The sequence below is a fragment of the Antechinus flavipes genome, chromosome X (assembly GCF_016432865.1).
Source record: "Antechinus flavipes isolate AdamAnt ecotype Samford, QLD, Australia chromosome X, AdamAnt_v2, whole genome shotgun sequence".
NCBI lineage: Eukaryota > Metazoa > Chordata > Mammalia > Dasyuromorphia > Dasyuridae > Antechinus > Antechinus flavipes.
The window spans coordinates 28,482,634-28,501,636 of record NC_067404.1 but is presented as its reverse complement, the minus strand read 5'-3'; positions in this window follow the sequence as shown (position 1 = coordinate 28,501,636).

Sequence of the window (19,003 nt, the reverse complement as noted above, 5' to 3'; positions counted from 1 at the left end):
ACTATTATGAATTCTAAGTTTCTTTAGGGCAGAATGTTTTTTTTTTTAAAGTTTCATCTTTTGGAATCCATGGGGTTCAGCAACAGAAAGTTGCTGAGTTTGGGGTCAAAGGACTTGAGTTTAAAACTCTAAGTCTCAGTTTCATCATCTATATGATGATCCTTCATTGGATTGCATGATCCTGAAGTTCCCTCCCAACTCAGAAACTCTGTAAGCTCTAATTTTATAACCTCTAGTCTCAAAACCTTTCACTTACTTTTATCAATGGCTTCATCCTCACTTCTAAAAGAAAGGGATACTTCAGTCCAATGTAATGAATTGAAGTCGGAAGAATGAGCTGAGAACTGGCCAGCAAAGGATATGAGTATTGGAAGCTTGTCTGTTGTCTTCTAGGAACTGAACAGTGCCTTGCCCTAGCACAAGCCCCCTCCCTTGGCTTGCCTACCTGAACACAGTCAACATGAACCCTCCCTTTTTCTGTCCAAGCTTTCCAGGTATTTTTGGGGGGTATTTTCTAGTGTTGGTGCTTAGTACTTGGTACTGAGGACCTTTCTGGAAACCCCCACTTCCCAACTTGGTTGATATCTGTGCATTCATCCCTATGGCCCCTTTTGTTATCTGTATCTCTGACAAAGTTTCTGGCAATCAAGTAAGTCGTTGGAATGAACTTTCTCACCACACTGAAAGCAAGAGACACACAAAAATAGCTAGTTGATGACAATCTTTTTTTTTTTTCTTAAAGAGCACCAGAGTACTGTCTTGATTAATTATGAACTGGAATCGAGGGAGCAGAAACCTCTATGTAATTGGTCATTACATTATAGTCAAGATGGTAGAAATTATAAATCTTATGAATTGTAAAGATAATCAAATCCTAGTTGAGGGAAAGGGGGAGGGAGCATGTTAGAGTGATTGGAAGGCTGGCCTTGGAGGCAGAAAGATCCTATTTAATGCTCAGTGGCTTTTTATTCCATGAGCAATCCCACTTAATCTTGCTATCTAAGACTATAAATTGCATGAGAATTGCCAATTGTATTTGAGGAGGGATTTTTCATACTAGGAGCTCCTTGTGTAGATATGATGATTAATGACAATAACAACAAAGACGAAGACAATCATAATAATCATAGATTGGGACTAGAAAAACTTCACATTTTCCCAAGATCCAATCAGGACATTGCCTGTCAAAGAAAAATTACCCATTACTCAGGAGAAGCATACTATGAGAATGGGTTAAATCATGTACAGCCTCATCTGAAACACCAAAGGGGTTTAGATGAATTCCTTACAGATTTCAGTTCCTTTCAGTCAATTTCTTCTGGTCTGGAGACACAGCTGGATGTCATAGGAAAGGCTATAGAAACTCAACAGTTTTACAGCTCTATTTCCTGATAAGGACTTGACTGGTGCTGCGATCTTTATAAAAAGAAAGAGAACTCATAGAGTCACAATCCAATGAAACCTAAATCAAGGGGGTTTTCCCATATAGCCAAAATAAGATTTTCAAGCTGTTCTACTCAGGAAAAAATAACTGTCTTGGGCACACACACAGAAATGCCTCAGTCCTATTAATATGCTTCCTTCAAGAATTTGTGATTTTGTTGGTATAAATATTTCCTCTATTAATACAGATAACAGTCACTCTACTACTTGGTCTTCCAGAGTTAGTGGAGCTGAAATTTTCAATTGCCTGTGGCCAACCTAGTGATTAAGTGTTCTGATTTATCTAAGCCTGATGGACATACAGCTTGCTACTGAGCCCACACAAGCAAAGTCTTGTCATGTTGGTAGGATATATCTGCCATATCTTGTTCTCATTTGATCCTCATAACAGTTTTGTGTGGTGAGCGCTATCATAATAGGGTTGGTGTCTTAGACAGAATCTGAACTCAGGTCTTTCCGATTCCTGGTCCACCACTCAATCCACTATGCCACCAAGGGATTTGTGATTTAGAAATGTATATAAAAAATTTCACCCAGAAGATGATACAACCTTCACATTTGGCTCACATCTGGCCTTATTAGTAGTATGCTCTGGTTAATCTTAAGATACAGTTATAGAGTCAGGTGATAATGACCTAATAATATTCTCTATACATCAAAAATTTTCTTTCATTTATCTATGTACCTAAAAGCCACTACTATAATCTGGTTTGTTAAAAGCTTATTTTGAAGACACCTACCATTCTACAACCAACATGTCTATTTCGTGTTTAATACTACGTCTATTGTCATCAAAATTTTTGTGTGATTACTTTGAGAGGGAATCTGGGACCCTAGGGAATTAATTTACCCAAGTGACTGAAAGTCTTTATTTCCCAAGGAGAACATTGTACACAGGGAAAATATGTTCCGGGTAAGACTCAAAGGCCCCTAGAATACTATGAGAAATGCCATTGAGGAAGATGCAAGAAGCAGTATTGTATAATATAGAAAGCACTGTTTGGGTAACCAGAAATCCGATTTCAAGTCCTAACTCTGACACTGTAGGTCTGAAGAACCTTGAACAAATTACTCCATCCTTCTGGGCCTCAATTTTGTCAATTATAATATGATGGGGTTGATCTAGATTTCCCTTCTCCCCCATGGTCCCTTCTACCACTATAGACTATGCATATTATGAACTTATCTCATTTCTTCTATTAACTGTGTGACCCTTGGTGAGTCACTTCCCCTCCAATGGACTTCAGTTTCCTTATTTATAAACAAAAAATAATAGACTGGATGATTCTTAAGTCCCTTCTACCTCTGAAAAGCTATGTTCAATTAAGTTTTTTCACAACTTGGGTTTATTCACACAAATACATTTTCATTCTTCACTAAATAAAACAGGTAACAATGGATACATTTCTCCAAATTATTCCATTCACTTAATCATTCTGTAGATCACAGTTAAACAAATCTAGTAAACTAAGTTAGAATTTCACATAATATAATGATATACTGATACCAGTGGTATCTGAATATCAAGTGCCTGAAATAATGCATTTTCTTTGAGGTTTCTTGGTTCCCTTTTCATAAACTAATATTTCTATGTTCTTATGAGGCTCAAAATTTCTACCTGAATTTCTCTTTTTCTTAATAACTCTTTAAACACATGTTTAAACATAATAGCGTTTGCTTTGAAGTAACATGTTCTCTGATTGGTAAAACAAAGACATCTCTGGGGTTTCAAGAGCTATGATACTTTTGCAGGACTACTGACCTAATATTAATGTGAAATGAACCTGGGGTGGCATTTAGGGATCCATGTTTGAGGGATAACAGTGCTACTTATAGATTCTCCTTGTGCAATTTACGATCTTACTTTTTGTTTTTGGCCAGGACCCAGATTATCCTTGACCTCATTTCCTTCCCATCTCTCACCTTCAGTGCTTTCCTATGTTCCCGAGTTATTTTTGTCTATTTCCCTCAGTATAACAAGACACAGAACACACTGAATTGTTCAACCTCTAAGGCTGACCCTTCCCACCTTCTCCAACCCACTAGGTACATCTGTGTTTATCACAGCTATCATTACCACTGTGATGGGTTGCCATATCCAAAGAGCAAGAGAAATGCCCAGGGTTATTATGGTATAGGACAAAGGTTGTTTTGTGACAAGGGAAAAATGGAAATTGAGACAACTAACCACCAATTCTTTGATAATAGAATCATCAGACTATGACTTCTTACCTTTAAAAGGCTGCTCTCATTTATATGAAGTAACTGCATCCATTTGGCATTCTTAATACTTCTTTACAAGACAGTGATACTTTCTTCAAATTGAAACCTTTTCTTTTAGAAAAAAGGGGAAAAAACAATTAATGAAATAATTTGACACAAGAAGTAACAACTTTAGAACTTAAAGGGATTTTGATGGTCATTTAGTCCATCCTCATTTATTTTATAGATAAGAAGAAAGAGTTCGAGGGAGATTAGGACCCTTTTCCCAGGGAAAATAACAGAGTCAAGATATGAACCCAGGACTTCTAACTTCAAATCTATGAATATTTTTACTACACCAGATCTCCACATTACATATCTTATAAAATTTTAATATAACAATTAAAATGGAGAGGTAGAATTATTCACTCATATATATATTAGTTTAGTTTGTACAATTATAAATATTTAATCTCATTCTTATCTACTAGTAATCATGAAGCCTATGATTAGTTACCCTTATTCTTTTTACATTAATTTTTATATTTCATTTATTTCTTATGTTACTATTACTGTTGTCCCTATTGCAGGAAGTTTTATATTACAAAACTCAGAATAACTTCAACTGAAATTTTTTACTCTTATAATAGATATTCATGACAATACTCTTGTCTCATTTCTAAAAAGGATTCATACCCTAGTGTCCATAAGAGGACCCAAGATTCTCTGGGAGTGAAACAAACAAGCTACTCATGGCTAATAATAGGGCGATTTTAGGCCATGATATTTAGATAATTCAGGCATTCAAATGTTTTTAGAGGTGGTGGAAGAAGTCCTGGTCAGCAGCTCTTCTAGCACAGAGACTTGACTTGGTCCTGGGAGTGTATGCTGGGTCCTAGATAGCCTAAGTGAAGTGGAGACAACTATCTAGAACAGTATTTCATTTTGAGTGATCCATCATTCCTGGTTGCTAAATGATGTTATACCCTTTGGATTGGGAGAAATGAAAAAGCCCACAAAAGTGTGGCTATGTGCCAATGACCCAGGATATACTGAGCCCTGTTGGGGAAGAAGTAGAATAAGAAATAGAGAAATCGGGAAAACAAGGCAAGATATTAAGAAACCTCTGTAATCAAGAAGAGGCCTGGGAAGATTCCTAAATGAAATGAAGCCTAGCTGGGAAAAGAAACTTGATTCATCCCAGGGGACCTAGTGCCATCTAATGACAAAATAGGAATTGGACAACTGCTATTCTAACTCCAAACTTGCCCTAGCCTGAGCACAAGAGGTGAAAGAGCATTAAGTATTAGACTTGGAGTTGGGAAAAACTTGGTTAGAATCTCCTTCTGAACCATAAGACCATTTAACTTGTCTGGGCCTCATTTTCCTCATGGGATTAAGGTATATAAATGACTCTGCAACCTGGAAAGTGATATATAAATGTCAGCTATTCTTATCATTTCCACAGTGTCATAAAGATAACAGTAGGGTAATCATGTCAAGAGCAGTGTGCTTAAGGAAAGAATATTTGGTATGTAAAGGAAGTGGAAGACAGAGTAATTTCTGAAAAAGTACCTGTGGTTGAAAGAAGAGACAAATGGGATCACTTATCTTGATAGAAAAGAGAACTTGGAGTTGGAAGTCATCAAAAGGAAAAGAGCCGAAGGAAGGACTCTTTGTTTGAAAGGTCTCTTGATTTTATTTAATATTCAGCTAGTATTCCTTTGGGTACACCCCAATGTGTGCCCAAAATAATCTGTAGTTATTCAGCCCTGTCTTAGATCTATACAAAATATGCCTTGATCTCTTCTGTTTTGGATTTAGTCACTAAACATTTATTATTCCATCAAAGCAATAAGCCAGGTCAGGACTAATTTAGAAGAGTTAGCACAATGTAAATAGTTGGAGGAAATGTTGAAAGCAAAGAAGTCAGATAGGAAAGAACTCAGAATCCTATTTCTTCCTTTATATTAATAAGATTCTTTGAGCCAGTTTTAGCACTGGTTAGGTAACAGAAGGAGAAAATTCCCAGCGTTGGAGCTTTCTTCCCCCTGTGGACAGATACACATAATCAAGATGGGAATACCCAAAAGAGTGAAAGTCAATGTTGTCTACACTTAGATCTGTTCCTTCTTAGACATGTGCATCCCAGTTCAGAAAGAATGTGAAGTGAAGTAAGCATTTTAGCTCAGCTTCCTTCCCATTCTTCTTTGGCTTTCCTTAATTGAGCTCTCTGGGATGGATCTGTGAGGGACAAAGTCTCTTAAATGGGAAGTACAAGGATCAGAGAACTGGAACATCACTCGAGTCATCTAGTCCAATTCTCCCCTTTAACATGTGAGGAACTAAGACCTAAGCAAGTTAAGTGACATGGCCAAAGTCATACAGGTAGCCCCATTTGGGGATTTGACCCCAGAGTTTCTTACTCCAGAAACAGTTGCAGTATAGTACCTCCTAACTATGTCAGACAGTTGTCTGGGACAACAGATTGAGATTCAGTAACAGACATGGTAATTAAAACAATGGACTCTTAGTCTGGGAATGCTCTCTCTAGCTGATGTCAGGGTTAAGGACAGAGTTGAAGGCGAATGCTGCTAGATTAAGTATGATAGTTCATCACTTTAGTTATGATTCAAAAGCTAACAGGCTGTACTAATCAGGCTAGGGTTTTCTTGTCATCATGTCTTGGTGCAAAGAAGCTAAGATGGCCAGCACTGGTCTCTAATGAAGTCCAGAAGCTAGACAAGTTCAGTGCATTAGGGAAGCAATAGCATTGTCATACTTTTCAAGGAGTAGGTCTAGCAGGGCAACACGATTACAATACCAGGATTCATTGGTGGCCCTGCAGCACCAGGGCCTCAATGTGTATATAGGCCACACATACGCTCCTTTGACTCATACTGGCTACACACAGTATCTATGTGTATGTCCCTTCACATGATTCCTATGTATATCCACTCTCTCCACTGATGATGTATTTTTGTGGGTGAATGTGCCCCAAGTTGATGGAGGAGGCAGTGTTCTACTACTACTACTTTTTATTAATTCTGCTATTTCATTAAAAGTCTTTGCTTTGAACTGTGTCCTCTAACTGACCAGTAAAAGTAATTCGTGGGGGCTCATGAGCAGTGACTGTGAGACAATGAAGCTATGCACAGTTCCTTGAAGCTGGGATAGGTTTTCTGGGGCCCGCATGTATGATGAGGTGCCCCTGGGTGGTACAGAAGCAAAATGCCTAAAGCAAAAAAAGGAAATCATAATAAGCCTAGAATATCAACTCCTTTATATGCTTATTATTCTTTAAAACTTTGTTAAACAGCACGGTATAGTGTTTATAGAAAGCCAGCCTCAGAAAGAGGAATAGCCAGGTTCAAGTCTAGCTTCTGATACATCTTGGTTGTGTGACCGTGGACAATTAACTTCTCAATTTTCTGTGCAACTACCTAAGACTCTTATTTGCAGAGATGGTGCCGATCTGCATTTGGAGAGGTTTCTTCCTTTAGAAGTTCCCTATACCAATGAAATCACTGGTCTAGTCTCTATCTCTTTGTAATTTGGTTTGGTAGTGGGTACACACACACACGCGCGCGCGCATGCATGACCACACAACATGCATGTACACACACATGCATGCATGCACACACACCCTCAAAGGAGAATCAGCACATAATAAAACTGTAATTCCCTTATTAAATTTCTAAGGCTTAGCTTGCAAACATTTTCAGTGTATAAAAAGATGCTCAATTTGAACTGGGTTTCACTTGCAGAATGTCAAAACTGAGGGTGATTTAAAAGTGTATTGCTTTTCACCCTACTTCATGAACAAAGAAGTTACAGTGGGAGACATTTATACACACACTTAACCTGTCCACGTGGCTGTCTTGTTTGCACATAATATGTGTACTCATCCAGAGAGGATATCCACTGTTGTTTTCAGCAACATCCTTTGTGACCCCAGTGTACATTTTCTTGGCAAATATGTTGGAGTGGTTTGCCATTTCCTTCTCTAGCCCATTTTACAGAGGAGGAAATTGAGACAAACAGGGTGAAGTGATTTACTCAGGGTCACATAGCTCAATATCTGAGGCTGATTTTGAACTTGATGAGTCTTCCTGACTTCAGTCCCAGGGCTCCATCCATTTCACCACACCTAGCTCCTTTGGACATCATCAGAGACTGAAATTAATTGCATAACCATATAGTCACTTTTTTTTTGGTCAAGAGTCAAGCACTCCACATACCTAACAATGTAAGCAAATGATAGCCAGAATAACTTCTCAGAGCCAAAATACTGACAATATTTTTAACTATACATTTTTGATACCAAAGTTACTTTTGGATAAAAGGATAAAATTGGACATTTTACATAATATGAAAACAAAAGTGCTAGCTACATTCAAATAAGTAGAAAAACAGGTGAACTGTACCAAATCCTAAACATAGGAAAAAATGTAAATATATTCAATCTGAGCTTACTTCTGGTACTCATGATAGACAGTGTATGTTATACTATCAAATATTTTAAAGGTATTACATAATTCTAGCAAAATTTCAGAGATGATTACAAAATAAAGAAAATTAAAAAAAAAACCTCTTCAAAAATTAAATAAAATCATAGCATCACAGAATCTCAGTGCTGAAATAGAATTCAGAGACCATATGGTCGAACCCATGCCTGGACAAGATTCTTCTCTATAATGCCCAACCATTGGTCTTCTGTTTCTATTCAGTGAGCAACAATGAGGGCCACTACTTCCTAAAGCAGCCCATGCTACTTTAGGATATCTCGAATTGTTAGAAAACAATATGATAAGTAAAAAGTGATCAACTGAAATGAGAACATTACTCATGAACAGGGAAGGAACCTCAGAGGCCATTTAGTCCAATCTACTTATTGTATACATGAGGAAACTGGAACTCAGGGAGGTTGTACCTTGTGCAAAGGCATACAAGTAGTATGTTACTGTAGAGGGCTGAAACTCTTGAGTCGTTGAACTGAGATTGGTTCAAGGCTTTAGGGCTTATTACTGATTGGACAATACTCTATGGGTATATGCTTGGAAAATGGTCCTTCCCACTATCCTGTGCTGGCTCAATGATTGGTATATAGAGGATTGTAGGAGGGATGAGGGGGTGGAGTAAGATGAGCCAGAGTCACTTTGGCAGTAGATGAGGGAGAAGGGGGTCTAGGAGATTCTGCTTCCATCCTTTTCAATCCTGTGTATAAAGACCAAGAATAAAGACTAAGGACTTTTGTTTATCCTGACTCCGGCTGATTCTGGGGTGTCTGGGGTGCTAGCACGGTCGTCACATGTTACAGAGGCTATCCCGGAACCCTGGTCCTCTAATTGATAACTAGTGTCCTTTCCACCATATCATAAATGATTCCTCCAACTCTTGGCTTCTGTAAGTAATGTGGAAAATTGCCATTTGCAAATTATTGTAAAGCATCTTTAAAGGCAGACCATCACATTCAGTATATTTCATAATTCAAATACTCGTGCCAACTGTGCCTTCATTCAAGTAATTGTTAAAGAGCACAAGGCCAAGGACACATCCCAGGAATATTCCACTAGAGACCCCCATTGAATCTGACATGGAACCATTAGTCACTATATACTTGGAGTCTAGTGATTCAGTTTCAAATTCACCTAGGAGTACTCCTGCCTAGCCGACATTTCTCCACCCTGTCGACAGGAATAGATTTTTTTAATGCTCTCACAAAAATCTAGGTAATGCTTCCGGTTAAGATGGCGGAGAGGAGGCTCACAGTTGCATAAGCTCCGCGCTTTCTCTCACTATCCACTTCATTACAAGCCTCTGAATCAATGCTTGACTGAAAAAAACCCACAAATAGTTACCAAGAGAAGCCATCCTTGAGATCCGCCAAGAAAGGTCTGTCTTTACTGGAGGGCTGGGGCGGTTTTAGATCGGGCGCAGGCGGCGGGCAGCAGCAGTGAGAGCACGGGAGCAGACTGGAGAGGGGGTGGAGAGTGATCGTAGCCGTTTCTGCGGGGAGAGCTTCGCTACAGGTTTGGATAATTTCCTCCGGCAGCAAGTCAACAGCCCAGCAGAGAAGCTAAAAACACCGGGGATGAAGAATACAACCGCAAACAGCTGGAGTCTCTCAGGACCTGGCCCCCCCCCCCCTTCCCCCCCTCAGTGACTCAGCACGCTTTGGGATCTCAGAGCGCAGGCGCAGCACAGTCCTGCTAGTGCCTCACTGCTGCCCCCTGCAGTCTGTAGAGGAAGCTCGATAACACACCCAGCCCCCCCCCCCAAAGAAAGACTCCAGTTTTTTCTGTTTTTCTTTGGTAGTTTATCTCTGATTAATAGACAGAATGAGCAAGAAGCTGAAGAGGACTTTAACCCTTGACAGCTTCTACACAGATAGAGAGCAGACTCTAAATCCTGAGGAGACTAAAAACAGGCAGTCCCCAGGTGATTCCCCAAAGGAGGAAATCATCTGTTCCTCAGCACAGATGAACCTCATAGAAGTGATTAAAAAGGCTCTCACAAGGGAGCTAGAAGAAAAATGGGGAAAGCAGAGTGAGGCTTGGCAAAAGGAGAGGGAGGCTTGGGAAAAGGAGAGGGAGGCTTGGCAAAAGAGCCTGGAGAAAGTTAAAGAGAGAGTGGATAAAGAAGTAAAATCCTTGAAAAATAGGATTAGTGAACTGGAAACAGAAAACAGCTCTCTAAAAAACAAAATTGGCGAAATGGAAAAAAATTCCACAGAACAAAAGAACTCAATTGGACAATTAGAGAAAGATTTTAAAAAAGTGAGTGAAGAGAATACTTCACTGAAAATCAGAATTGAACAAGTGGAATTGAATGACTCGAGGAGACAAGAAGAATCAGTCAAGCAAATCCAAAAAAATCAAACAATGGAGAAAAATGTGAAATACCTTCTGGGGAAGACAACAGACCTGGAAAACAGATCCAGGAGAGACAATCTGAGAATCATTGGACTCCCAGAAAAACATGATGAAAAAAAGAGCCTGGACACTGTCTTCCAGGAAATTATCAAAGAGAACTGCCCAGAAGTCATAGGAACAGAGGAAAAAATAAACATTGAAAGGATTCATCGATCACCCACTGAAAGGGATCCTAAAATCAAAACACCAAGGAATATAGTGGCCAAATGCCAGAACCCTCAGGTGAAAGAAAAAATATTGCAAGCGGCTAGAAAAACCCAATTCAAGTATCAAGGAGCCACAATAAGGATCACCCAGGATCTGGCAGCATCCACATTAAAAGATCGAAGGGCCTGGAATATGATATTCCGAAAGGCTAAGGAACTTGGTATGCAACCAAAAATAACTTACCCAGCGAGAATGAGCATCTTTTTCCAGGGAAGAAGATGGACATTCAACGAAGTAAGCGAATTTCATCTATTTCTGATGAAAAAACCAGAACTTAACAAAAAGTTTGATCTACAAATATAGAACTCAAGAGAAATCTAAAAAGGTAAAGATTAATCTTGGGAACTATATTTTGACTATATAGATGTATAAAGAATACATGTATACCTTGTTCTAGAAATTGATGTGGAAAGGACATTGTACCAGAAAAAGGGTAAAGTGGGGGTAGTACATCTCATGAAGAGGCATAGGAAACCTATTATATCTGAGAGAAAGAATGGAGGGGGATGAATATAGTGGGTATCTTACTGCCTTCAGAATTGGCTTTAAGTGAAAAATCTTAAGACATATTCAATCTATGGTGAAACTTCTCCCATCTCATTGAAAAGTGAGAAGGGAAAAGTGGAAAGGGAAGGAATAAGCTAAGGGGAAGGGAATACGGGAACTGGGAGGGAAAGGGGTAAGATAGGGGGAGGAACTCTAAGGAGGGGGGAGGGACACTAAAAAGGGAGGGCTGTGAGAAGCAAGGGGTGCTCACAAGCTTAATACTTGGAAGGGGGGGAAAGGGGAAAGAAGGGAGGAAAGCATAAACCGGGGTTAACAAGATGGCAAGTAATACAGAATTGGTCATTCTAACCATAAATGTGAACGGGGTAAACTCCCCCATAAAGAGAAAGCGGTTAGCAGAATGGATTAAAAGCCAGAATCCTACAATATGTTGTTTACAGGAAACACACCTGAAGCGGGGAGATACATGCAGGTTAAAGGTAAAAGGTTGGAGCAAAATCTACTATGCTTCAGGTGAAGTCAAAAAAGCAGGGGTAGCCATCCTGATCTCAGATCAAGCTAAAGCAAAAATTGACCTAATTAAAAGAGATAAGGAAGGACACTATATCTTGCTAAAGGGTAGCATGGATAATGAAGCACTATCTATATTAAACATATATGCACCAAGTGGGGTAGCATCTAAATTCTTAAAAGAGAAACTAAGAGAGCTGCAAGAAGAAATAGACAGTAAAACTATAATAGTGGGAGATCTTAACCTTGCACTCTCAGAATTAGATAAATCAAACCAGAAAATAAATAAGAAAGAAGTCAAAGAGGTAAACAGAATACTAGAAAAGCTAGATATGATAGATCTCTGGAGAAAATGTAATGGAGACAGAAAGGAATACACTTTCTTTTCAGCAGTTCATGGAACCTATACAAAAATTGACCATATATTAGGACATAAAAACCTCAAACTCAAATGTAGTAAGGCAGAAATAGTAAATGCATCCTTTTCAGACCACGATGCAATGAAAATTACATTCAACAAAAAAGCAGGGGGAAGTAGACCAAAAAATAATTGGAAACTAAATAATCTCATACTAAAGAATGATTGGGTGAAACAGCAAATCATAGACATAATTAATAACTTCACCCAAGAAAACGATAATAATGAGACATCATACCAAAATGTATGGGATGCAGCCAAAGCGGTAATAAGGGGAAATTTCATATCTCTAGAGGCCTATTTGTATAAAATAGAGAAAGAGAAGGTCAATGAATTGGGTTTGCAATTAAAAATGCTAGAAAAGGAACAAATTAAAAACCCCCAGTCAAACACTAAACTTGAAATTCTAAAAGTAAAAGGTGAGATCAATAAAATTGAAAGTAAAAAAACTATTGAATTGATTAATAAAACTAAGAGTTGGTTCTATGAAAAAACCAACAAAATAGACAAACCCTTAGTAAATCTGATTAAAAAAAGGAAAGAGGAAAATCAAATTGTTAGTCTTAAAAATGAAAAGGGAGAACTCACCACTAACGAAGAGGAAATTAGAGCAATAATTAGGAGTTACTTTGCCCAACTTTATGCCAATAAATTCGACAACTTAAATGAAATAGAAAAATACCTCCAAAAATACAGCTTGCCCAAACTAACAGAGGAAGAAGTAAATATCCTAAACAGTCCCATCTCAGAAAAAGAAATAGAACAAACTATCAATCAACTCCCTAAAAAAAAATCCCCAGGACCAGATGGATTTACATGTGAATTCTACCAAACATTTAAAGAACAATTAACTCCAATGTTATATAAACTATTTGAAAAAATAGGGATTGAAGGAGTCCTACCAAACTCCTTTTATGACACAGATATGGTACTGATACCTAAACCAGGTAGGCTGAAAACAGAGAAAGAAAATTATAGACCAATCTCCCTAATGAATATTGATGCTAAAATCTTAAATAAAATATTAGCAAAAAGATTACAGAAAATTGTCACCAGGATAATACACTATGACCAAGTAGGATTTATACCAGGAATGCAGGGCTGGTTCAATATTAGGAAAACTATTAACATAATTGACTATATCAATAACCAAACAAACAAAAACCACATGATCATCTCAATAGATGCAGAAAAAGCATTTGATAAAATCCAACATCCATTCCTAATAAAAACACTTGAGAGCATAGGAATAAATGGACTTTTCCTTAAAATAGTCAGGAGCATATATTTAAAACCATCAGTAAGCATCATATGCAATGGGGAAAAACTGGAACCTTTCCCAGTAAGATCTGGAGTGAAGCAAGGTTGCCCACTATCACCATTATTATTTAATATCGTATTAGAAACACTAGCCTCGGCAATAAGAGTCGAGAAAGATATAAAAGGAATTAGAGTAGGCAATGAGGAAACCAAACTATCACTCTTTGCAGATGATATGATGGTATACCTAGAGAACCCCAGAGATTCTACCAAAAAGCTATTGGAAATAATTCATAATTTTAGCAAAGTAGCTGGCTACAAAATAAATCCCCATAAATCCTCAGCATTTTTATACATCACCAACAAAACCCAACAGCAAGAGATACAAAGAGAAATTCCATTCAGAATAACTGTTGATACCATAAAATATTTGGGAATCTATCTACCAAAGGAAAGTCAGGAATTATATGAGCAAAATTATAAAAAAGTCTCCACACAAATAAAGTCAGACTTAAATAATTGGAAAAATATTAAGTGCTCTTGGATCGGCCGAGCGAACATAATAAAGATGACAATACTCCCTAAACTAATCTATTTATTTAGTGCTATACCAATCAGACTTCCAAGAAAATATTTTATTGATCTAGAAAAAATAACAACAAAATTCATATGGAACAATAAAAAGTCGAGAATCTCAAGGGAATTAATGAAAAAAAAAATCAAATGAAGGTGGCCTAGCTGTACCTGATCTAAAATTATATTATAAAGCAGCAGTCACCAAAACCATTTGGTATTGGCTAAGAAATAGATTAGTGGATCAGTGGAAAAGGCTAGGCTCACAAGACAGAATAGTCAACTATAGCAATCTAGTGTTTGACAAACCCAAAGCCCCTAACTTCTGGGAAAAGAATTCATTATTTGATAAAAACTGCTGGGATAATTGGAAATTAGTATGGCAGAAATTAGGCATGGACCCACACTTAACACCATATACCAAGATAAGATCAAAATGGGTCTATGACCTAGGCATAAAGAACGAGACTATAAATAAATTAGAGGAACATAGAATAGTTTATCTCTCAGACTTGTGGAGGAGAAAGAAATTTGTGACCAAAGATGAACTAGAGACCATTACTGATCACAGAATAGAAAATTTCGATTACATCAAATTAAAAAGCCTTTGTACAAATAAAACTAATGCAAACAAGATTAGAAGGGAAGCGACAAACTGGGAAAACATTTTCACAGTTAAAGGTTCTGATAAAGGCCTCATTTCCAAAATATATAGAGAACTGACTCAAATTTATAAGAAATCAAGCCATTCTCCAATTGATAAATGGTCAAAGGATATGAACAGACAATTTTCAGAGGATGAGATTGAAACTATTACCACTCATATGAAAGAGTGTTCCAAATCATTATTGATCAGAGAAATGCAAATTAAGACAACTCTGAGATACCACTACACACCTGTCAGATTGGCTAAGATGACAGGAAAAAATAACGATGAATGTTGGAGGGGATGCGGGAAAACTGGGACACTAATGCATTGTTGGTGGAGTTGTGAACGAATCCAACCATTCTGGAGAGCAATCTGGAATTATGCCCAAAAAATTATCAAAATGTGCATATCCTTTGATCCAGCAGTGTTTCTATTGGGCTTATATCCCAAAGAAATACTAAAGAAGGGAAAGGGACCTGTATGTGCCAAAATGTTTGTAGCAGCCCTGTTTGTAGTGGCTAGAAACTGGAAAATGAATGGATGCCCATCAATTGGAGAATGGCTGGGTAAATTGTGGTATATGAATGTTATGGAATATTATTGTTCTGTAAGAAATGACCAGCAGGATGAATACAGAGAGGCTTGGAGAGACCTACATGAACTGATGCTAAGTGAAATGAGCAGAACCAGGAGATCATTATACACTTCGACAACGATATTGTATGAGGACATATTTTGATGGAAGTGGATTTCTTTGACAAAGAGACCTGAGTTTCAATTGATAAATGACGGACAAAAGCAGCTACACCCAAAGAAAGAACACTGGGAAACGAATGTGAACTATCTGCATTTTTGTTTCTCTTCCCGGATTATTTATACCTTCTGAATCCAATTCTCCCTATGCAACAAGAGAACTGTTCGGTTCTGCAAACATATATTGTATCTAGGATATACTGCAACATATCCAACATATAAAGGACTGCTTGCCATCTAGGGGAGGGGGTGGAGGGAGGGAGGGGAAAAAAAAAAATCGGAACAGAAATGAGTGTAAATATAATGTAATTATTAAATAAAAAAAATTAAAAAAAAAATCTAGGTAATTTAGAGGTACGGTATTCATGTGATCTACCAATCTAGTAACCCTGTCTAAAAAGGATATAAGATTACTCTGACAGAGTCTATTTTTGATGAAGTCATGCCTGGCTCTGTGTGATAACTTCTTCCTTTCCTAAATATTCACTGCCCTTCCCTTTCATAATAGCTTCTAGATTTTTTTCCAGCAATTAAAACTACTGGCCTACAGTGTGCAGATTCTACTCTCATTTTGCTGATATCAGCACATTTTCCCTTTTCTAGTCCTATGGTACCTTTCTCATTCTGTGCATTTAATGATTTCATGGCAAACGCATTTGTGACTGAGCTTAGACTCTGTCTAAATGATCCTTAAATGACAGTTTATCTAGAATCAGACAGCTAGAAAAGCCAGATGTTTGAATGCATGCTTATTTGTCAATGGAAAATATCGGTATATGTTAAAAGAGATAGAATTTAGAGTCCTGATTTGTTTTTCCTCTGCAGATGTACCTACCTCATGGAGTTGTCAAGAAGAATGTACTTTGTACATCTTAAAGATTACTGGAAACAAGAATGGTCAGTTAACATTACATATTTATAACCAAAATGTACTTTTTGCTACTTGGGTTGAACCAGTTAACACCATCAAATCAGGTATGTATTCGCACACAACTGAAATGAATTGCTTCTTGGGGAGATACCCTAAGCTTTTCAGAATAATAAGGTACTATAGAAAACAAGTCATTCCAAAAACAAATATCCAGATGAATACTGAAAAATTCAGTTAGACACATTTAATATTTCTTAATATTTAAATATTTGGCAATGTATATAACATCTGCTATTTGACTGTGTCTCCTCGGTTTCATTTAAGTGTGTTTATACATATCCTTAGTTTGGTCTCACCCCCCAAAAGTGCCGACTTTTGATTGGCTGCCTGTGTCGTTTCCCCTGATCAGCCTCTCTTTTGCTCCCTTTGCTCGTCTCCCAGCTCTGCTTCCCCTACCCTAGTGTGGTCCCAGAAATGGGGCCCGGGGTGTCTGTGTCTACTTTGTGTTGTTTAGTCCCAGTTTCAAGTGGCAGAAGTGAGCCCCAAGGGAATTGGAAGCGACGGTGACTTTGGACTCTGCTTTGCAGGCGGGGGTGGGGGTGGGGGAGTGAGCCAGCAGAACCTAGGAGCCCCGAGAAACTAGGATGCCTGGGACCCGAGCCCCGTAGTCTACTGTAAACTTAGAACTGAGACTGGCCTCTCCAGATCCTCAGGAACCCAGCTAAACTATGCATCTAAGTCTTCTCTCTTCCCCAATGACACCCCCTTCCCCCTTTTGCCAAAGGGGCCAGAAGGATTAGATCTTCCAGTGTTGAGGTGAGTAAATTTAAGTATTGGGATTATATCTTTTGAAGTAAATGTTTCTTTTATAAAGGCTCCAGTGTTCCAGACGCAAATCACTCTGCAAACTTTCGAAGCAGTATATAAACGGCACATTTTTACACAGAGGTCCGTGAGGAACCAGATGCAGATTTCCACTTCTCTGTCCTACTGCTTGGAACTCTTCTAGACATTTTCTAAATGCTGCCCTTGGGACACTCCAATTTATGTGGGCACCCAGAAAAGTGACCTTCATTTCAAAGCAATTGGGGGGGAGGTGTCAACACTTACTCAAAGTGGAGATTAGGAGCCCCCACTGATGTTTACATTTTCCAGCCAACCAGAGGGCATGCTTATTCAAAATCACAGCAAATAAAGTGAGTGAAGACCCACGTAGGGGGTATGCTTTCTCATTGGTTCCCACACCACAGGCGAGGAGAGGGCTCCCTTGCAGAGAACCCTTGCCCAGTGTGTTCATACTCGGTGTTGCTCCCTAGGGGATACATCTGGAAGGCACTTGGGTGCTTCAAAGGGGCAGATGTTCACTGATAATGTCATTGTTGCTATTCTTTGTTTTGCTCTGCTGGCCTTTGCAAGTCCTCTGCTGTCCCTCCAATGACTTCAAGATGGTTTTGGTTCTCTTGAAGAAGAATGTGACCGTGTTAAATACCCCTCTTTTCTTTGCCTACTTCAGTCTGACAAAAATTGTTCACATAGTCCCCACCATAAAAAAGTACCAAGGAGACCTAAAAAATGGAATACTTGAAATAACTACAGAATATATCATTGATTTCATCCATGTGACCTCTGTTAGTAAAAGGCCTTTGGTCTTAAGATGCTGTAACAAACAAAAACACCCATTATTCTGTGGTCATCTTGGGAATTCCCAGATATGTACATTTGCGTTCTTTCCAGTTTTGCAGATTCCATCTTGAGCTTGGGTCTCACTAGCATATCTAGAACATTCTAGAGAGAATCCAAGGTGAAATCCCTACTATGAGGTAACCTTGAATGCAGGAGTTTAGTAGAGAGGAAAGATTTAACACTTACTTAAGATTTAACACTAGATGAGATCTTGGAATAGTCCTCATTTTGTGAAGGAGAAGGCTGACACACATAGTGGTAAAATACTTTCCCATAGTCATAGAGGCACTAAGTATAAAAGCTGGGCCTCAGAACCAGGTCTTCTGATTCCAAATGTAGGACTCTCTCCATTATACCACACTGCCTGGTGATACCTATCTGCAAATAATCAACCAATTGTTTTGTGGGAAAGTAATGGCTTTTGTTTGGAGCCAGGAATGAAAGCTACAGAAGTTGAAATTTCATCTCATTTCGTGATGGGGTGGATCCTGGACCAGTAATTTAATTGGTACAAGAAACCCCCAGTTAAGGGGCCTTCTAGCAATATAGGGGGATACATTCTCTACTATTTAAGGCCTCTGAGCTGTGGTTCTGAAATTTTTTTGGTGTTGGAATGCCCTCCCCTTCTTAAAAATATTGGAGATTCGGCAAAGAGCTTCTATTTTTGTGTTATATCTATCACAATGAACTATTAGTAATTAAAACATCTTAGTATTATTATGAACATAGTTTTGAACTTGTGGAGGCCTTTCCCTTGCAGTCAGGGTCCCCAGACCATACTCTGAGAGCCACCGTTTTGAGGAAATGCCTAAAATACTGAAAAGTGCAGTAGATTGCTTATTACCACTACTATGTATCTTATGCACTATACCAGGACTTCTTCTTTTTTTTTTTTTTTTTTAACATTCTTGACTGTTGGGAAACTCATTTGAGATGTGTATATAAATAATTTTACCCACTTAAAGCCCTATGGAAATATCAATTATTATTAT